This window comes from Scyliorhinus torazame, chromosome 25 (assembly GCF_047496885.1).
Source record: "Scyliorhinus torazame isolate Kashiwa2021f chromosome 25, sScyTor2.1, whole genome shotgun sequence".
Taxonomy (NCBI): domain Eukaryota; kingdom Metazoa; phylum Chordata; class Chondrichthyes; order Carcharhiniformes; family Scyliorhinidae; genus Scyliorhinus; species Scyliorhinus torazame.
The window spans coordinates 16,357,338-16,363,337 of record NC_092731.1 but is presented as its reverse complement, the minus strand read 5'-3'; the positions used below and the strand labels follow the sequence as shown (position 1 = coordinate 16,363,337).

At 58.1% G+C, this 6,000-nt stretch overlaps 1 protein-coding gene across 1 annotated transcript in view; it reads left to right on the top strand.

Moving 5' to 3' along the window:
• The window catches only part of LOC140402359 (TNF receptor-associated factor 3-like), an 80,194-nt gene continuing 74,194 nt past the window's right edge, over window positions 1-6,000 (top strand). The window contains exon 1 of the mRNA XM_072490085.1: window positions 1-246. The gene's annotated coding sequence lies outside the window, so the exon portion shown is untranslated. The remainder of the gene's footprint in view (window positions 247-6,000) is intronic.

Below are 6,000 nucleotides of genomic sequence, written 5' to 3'. Positions count from 1 at the left end.
AGGACGGCCCAACTGAGAAGAGAGGCAGCCCAGGGTGCTTGCCAATTGCAACAGGCAAACACATCCATCGTCTGCCGCGCAGAGGGAGCGAGCGAGTCCTTGAAGACAAGCGGGTACCCTACCCTCAAAACCCCCCAGTCCCCCCCAGCAGGAGCTTGTGGACCTGGCGGGAGATGGAGTGTCGCTGGCTGAGGCTCTAGACCTCGCCTGCTGCAAGGAGGACCCGGATTCCTTTGGACGACGACAGTGAGTCAGAGCCTTTCATTTTTTGGGGGATCCTGCGGAGGCTCATCGCTCCCAACATTTATTCGTTGCTGCTGCCCTGTGTGTGTGTGTGTGTGTGTGTGTGTGTGTGTGTGCTGCGATCTGTGAGCCTGGCACAGCTGGGCAAAGGTAACACGGAGGATGCAACGCTCGGCTCGCTTGATGCACCTTGAATGTTGCCAGAATTCAGGCTGCTGGTCTGGGGTGGGGGGGGGGGGAGGGGGGCACTGGCTGCAGACTCCCAGTGGCTGGTCGGGGGGGGGGCACTGGCTGCAGACTCCCAGTGGCTGGTCCGGGGGGGGGGGGCACTGGCTGCAGACTCCCAGTGGCTGGTCCGGGGGGGGGGGCGGCACTGGCTGCAGACTCCCAGTGGCTGGTCCGGGGGGGGGGGGGGCACTGGCTGCAGACTCCCAGTGGCTGTCCGGGGGGGGGGGGCACTGGCTGCAGACTCCCAGTGGCTGGTCCAGGGGGCGTGGGGGGGGGCACTGGCTGCAGACTCCCAGTGGCTGGTCCAGGGGGGGGCCCTGGCTGCAGACTCCCAGTGGCTGGTCCAGGGGGGGGCCCTGGCTGCAGACTCCAGTGGCTGGTCCGGGGGGGGCCCTGGCTGCAGACTCCCAGTGGCTGGTCCAGGGGGGATGGGGGGGGGGCGCTGGCTGCAGACTCCCAGTGGCTGGTCCACGGGGGGTGGGGGGGGGGGGCGCTGGCTGCAGACCTCCCAGTGGCTGGTCGGGGGGGGGCACTGGCTGCAGACTCCCAGTGGCTGGTCCACGGGGCGCTGGGGGGGGGGCACTGTCTGCAGACTCCCAGTGGCTGGTCCGGGGGGGGGCACTGGCTGCAGACTCCAGTGGCTGGTCCAGGGGGGGTGGGGGGGGCACTGGCTGCAGACTCCCAGTGGCTGGTCCACAGGGGGGGTGGGAGGGCGCTGGCTGCAGACTCGCAGTGGCTGTTCCGGGGGGGGGGGGGCACTGGCTGCAGACTCCCAGTGGCTGGTCCGGGGGGGGGGGGGGCTCTGGCTGAAGAGTCGCCGTGGCTGGTCAGGGGGGGGGGGGCACTGGCTGCAGACTCCCAGTGGCTGGTCCGAGGGGGGGGGGGGCACTGGCTGCAGACTCCCAGTGGCTGGTCCAGGGGGGGGGGCCCTGGCTGCAGACTCCAGTGGCTGGTCCGAGGGGGGGGGGGGGGCACTGGCTGCAGACTCCCAGTGGCATGGTCCGGAGGGGGGGGGGGCCCTGGCTGCAGACTCCCAGTGGCTGGTCCAGGGGGGGGGGGGCACTGGCTGCAGACTCCCAGTGGCTGGTCCGGGGGGGGGGCACTGGCTGAAGAGTCCCAGTGGCTGGTCCGGGGGGGGGGGGGCACTGGCTGAAGAGTCCCAGTGGCTGGTCCGAGGGGGGGGGGGGCACTGGCTGCAGACTCCCAGTGGCTGGTCCGGGGGGGGCACTGGCTGAAGAGTCCCCAGTGGCTGGTTCCGGGGGGGGGGGGGCACTGGCTGAAGACTCCCAGTGGCTGGTCCCAGGGGGGGGGAGGGGGGTCACTGGCTGCAGACTCCCAGTGGCTGGTTCGGGGGCGGTGGGTGGGGGTGGGGGGGGGGGGCACTGGCTGCAGACTCCCAGTGGCTGAGAGATTGGCAGGTGGTACTGGTGGAACGAAAGGGGAAAAGACAAGGGTTGCATTTATATAGCGCCTTTCACAAGCTGTGGGCGTCCCGAGCCGCCTTGCAGCCCGCCAAGTGTTGCCCTTCACACCCCTGCTCGCTGCTGTGGTGTAGGAAGGGTTGGCCCACCGACCTCCGGGCACAGTCGGGCACAGTCGGGCACTGTAAGCTCCCACGCACTGCACTGTGACAGTGACCCCATAGCCATACCGGCTGAGGAAGAAATGTTCACTCCAGGACACTGGGACGAACTCCCTCGCTCTTTGTCCCGTGGGGCATCACTTGCCCCCCCCCCCCACCACCCAGGGGGGGGCGAACGGAGATGTCAGCCCAGCGCCTCATCAGCGCGGGGCACCGGGAACATTACATGCCCGCGTCCCCTGGAGGGGAACACGCGATTGTGCAGCATTCTGACTTAGCGATGAGACTGCTGCCATCTAACCCATTGCGAAATGCGTTGAGGTGTCGGAGCGCCTGTGCGCCTTTTCTTTCGCCCACCTCCCATGGATGTGTGCACCAATGTGGACTGACAATCCTTGCTTGTAATTCAGAGGGAGGTGGGAGCCTGGAACTCGCTGCCTGAAAGGGGGGTGGAGGCGGAAACCCTCACAACATCGAAGAAGCATTTTGATCAGCACTCGGAACGCCCCAGCGCACACGGCTACCGACCAAGTGCTGGAAATGGGATTAGAATATATCGGGGCTTGAGGGCCGACACAGTAACGATGGGCCGAAGGGCCTCTTTCCTTGCTGTAAAACTCTCTTAAAGAGGATGCGGATAAAGATCTGTGCTGGTCCAGTAGTACAGTTCGTCTGGTACTAACTTGTGTTCATTTATCCACTCGAATTAGGCAGGTTCGTGGTTAGCTCCAGCTGAAATCAGGCTGCGTAATAATAATCTTTATTACTGTCACAAGCAGGCTTACATTAACTCTGCAATGAAGTTACTGTGACAAGCCCCTAGTCGCCACATTCCGGCGCCTGTTTGGGTACACAGAGGAGAATTCAGAATGTCCAATTCACCCAACAAGCACGTCTTTCGAGACTTGTGGGAGGAAACCGGAGCGCCCGGAGGAAACCCACGCAGACACGGGGAGAACGTGCAAACTCCGCACAGACAGTGACCCAAGCCGGGAATCGAACCTGGGACCCTGGCGCTGTGAAGCCACAGTGCTAACCACTGTGCCACCCAGGGATCTGGGCTCAGTGCTCTGGGATCCAGAGAGAAATGTTGGGGGGCGGGGGGTCAGCACTGATGACCCCTTCGGTTGCCTTCAGGATGGGGAAGGGGTTGCAAGTGATAATCCCGGGGGGACAAAGAGCGAGGGAGTTCTTCCCAATGACCCGGGGCGAACATTTCTCCCCCCCCAGACTGTTTTCCACCTTGCTCTGTGAGTGTGATTTAGAGACGGTCCCTCGCCTTGGCAATGCTGCATTGGGAAGGGTGGGATCCTGCAGGCAGAGGTTCGGCCACTTGGGCCGAAAGATGTTTCAGACTTGGTCATAGGGCGAACCCCCGAGGGAGGACGCCTCTGCAGTCAAATAGCCCCTGCCTGGATAAGCCCATGCAGAGGATATGGCTGTTTGGGTGGGGGAGGAGCGGGGAGAGCGGGCAATGCAACAACCTCGGGAGAGGAAGGGCAGAAAACCAGTCAGCTCAGGCGGGGTCAGTTAGGCGGTTGCCAACCCTCCAGGGATTGCCCTGAGTATCCAGGGAGTGGAGGTTAATCTCCTGGACGCGGCTGGCAGCAAAACCCGGGAGAAGCAATCAACGTTTTTTATTTAATTTCCTTCAAAGGCTTCCGTTTAATTAGTTTACAGAGGTGTCGGAGGCATGAAAAATGCCTGGAGGTGGATAGGCATCTGGTGAAACATCTGGGAATAAGTCCAACTGGAGTTGGCAACTCCCCGAGGTGCCGTGTTCCAGCTGTTTGTGGAGCCGTGTTGCCGGTGATCCTGTCAGTCAGCAGCTCAGGAATTATCCTCAGCTTTACAACACTGGGCTAAATATCTGGCTTTGAAAGCATACGAAGGCAGGCCAGCAGTACGATGATGCACGATCAATTGCACAAAGACGAGAGTAGGATGTAATCGAGGCTTTATTACACTGAGATGTGTGGCCTCCTACAGCAGCTGAAATGGCTGCTGTATGGGGAGCACACATATTTATACTCCGCCTACTGGGCGGAACCAGCAGGCAGGGAACTACCCCCGTACCTGTAGTACAGGGGCCTTATCACAAAGCACCTACACTGACAGCCTCTATATACAATATATACATCAGTGGTGACCACCACACACGGTTCAATTCCCGTAACCAGCCTCCCCGAACAGGCGGCGGAATGTGGCGACTAGGGGCTTTTCACAGTAACTTCACTTGAAGCCTACTTGGGACAACGAATGATTTTCATTTTCATTTAATTTCAAGGCCTTTTGACAGTAGGTCACCAGCAGAAAGCAGATTCCTTTCCGACAATAACACCGTGCGACAGAGCGAGAGATCGGGGCAGGTTTGGGAAGGTAATAATTCAACCTGTGATTTCCCCAAAGATCCCCGGTCCCCCCCCGCCTCCTGCGTCTGCGTCTGGCGGAGATTAATCGACAACCGACTGATGTTCCATCCCAGGACAAGCTGGAAAGACCGAAAGAAAGAGAAAGAGAAAGAGAGAACGATTGGAGAGGCAGAAAGAGATAGAACGAGAGGAGAGAGAGAGAGAAAGAAAAGAGAGAAGAAAAAAAGGAATAAGGAAGAACGAAAGAAGGAAATAAAGACAGTGAAAAAAAAAAAGATTGAAAAAAGTTCGAAAGAGAAAGAGAGAAAAAAAGAGAGCAGATATAAAGAATGAACGAGACAGAATGAAAGGTAGAAAGAAAGAAAAGAAAGAAAGGAAGAAAAAAAAAGGGTTCGTATCATGGAGCCATACAGTACAGAAGAGAGCCTTTGCCTCATCGAGCCTGAATCTGCACTAATCCCACTTTCCAGCACTTGGCCCACAGACATGAATGTTGTGACATTTCAAGAGCTCATCCAAATTCTTTAGAAGAAAGGTTGTGAGGTTTCCCGCCTCTATTACCCTCCCAGGCTGAGCATCCCAGATTGCCAACCACTCTGGGTGAAAATCTCTGCCCCCATTCCCTTCCAAAACTCCTGCTTTTCACCGTAAAATTACGCCCCCCCTCGTTATTGACAGCTGATTTCTATCCACCCTGTCTGTGTCCCACATAATTTTGTCCACCTCAATCAGCACCCCCCCCCCCCCCCCCCCCCCCCCCACCACCCACCCCCCCCCAGCCCTCTCTGCTTCGAGGAAAAACACCCCCCGGCCTAACCAGCCTCTCTCCACAGCTACAATGTTCCATCCCAGGCAACGTCCTGGTGAATCTCCTCTGCACCCCCTCCAGTGCAGCCACTTCCTTCCTATGGTGTGGTGACCAGAACTGCCCGCAGTGCTCCAGCTGTGGCCTAACGAAAGTTGTGTACACCCTCTCCCTCTGTCACCTCCTTCTGCTCTTTTTTTTTCTCCAACATCACCCCCTGCTCTTACAGTCGATGCCATGACTGATTGCGTGGGTTTCCTCCGGGGGGGCTCCGGTTTCCTCCCACAAGTCCCGAAAGACGTGCTTGTTGGGTGAATTGGACATTCTGAATTCTCCCTCCGTGTACCCGAACAGGCGCCGGAGTGTGGCGACGAGGGGATTTTCACTTCATTGCAGTGTTAATGTAAGCCTACTTGGGACACTAAAGACAAGTGCCCCATGCCTTCCTGAAACCTAAGACCATCTTCCTCATTATTAACAACCCTGCCAACCTTCATGTTAACTGTAAACTTATTTATCATTCGCGCCCCCACCGTATTCTCATCTATATCATTTATATATATATATTATATAACGGTCAATAAAGGACCCAGCACTGATCCCTGTGGTACACCACTGGACACCAGCTCCAGTCACACAAACAGCCTCTACCACCACCCTCTGTCTCCTACCACTAAGCCAACTTTGGATTCAACTTGCCAAGTTACCCTGGATCCCATGCGTTTTTACCTTCTTTCTCAGTCTCCCATGTGGGGCCTTGTCAAAGGCTT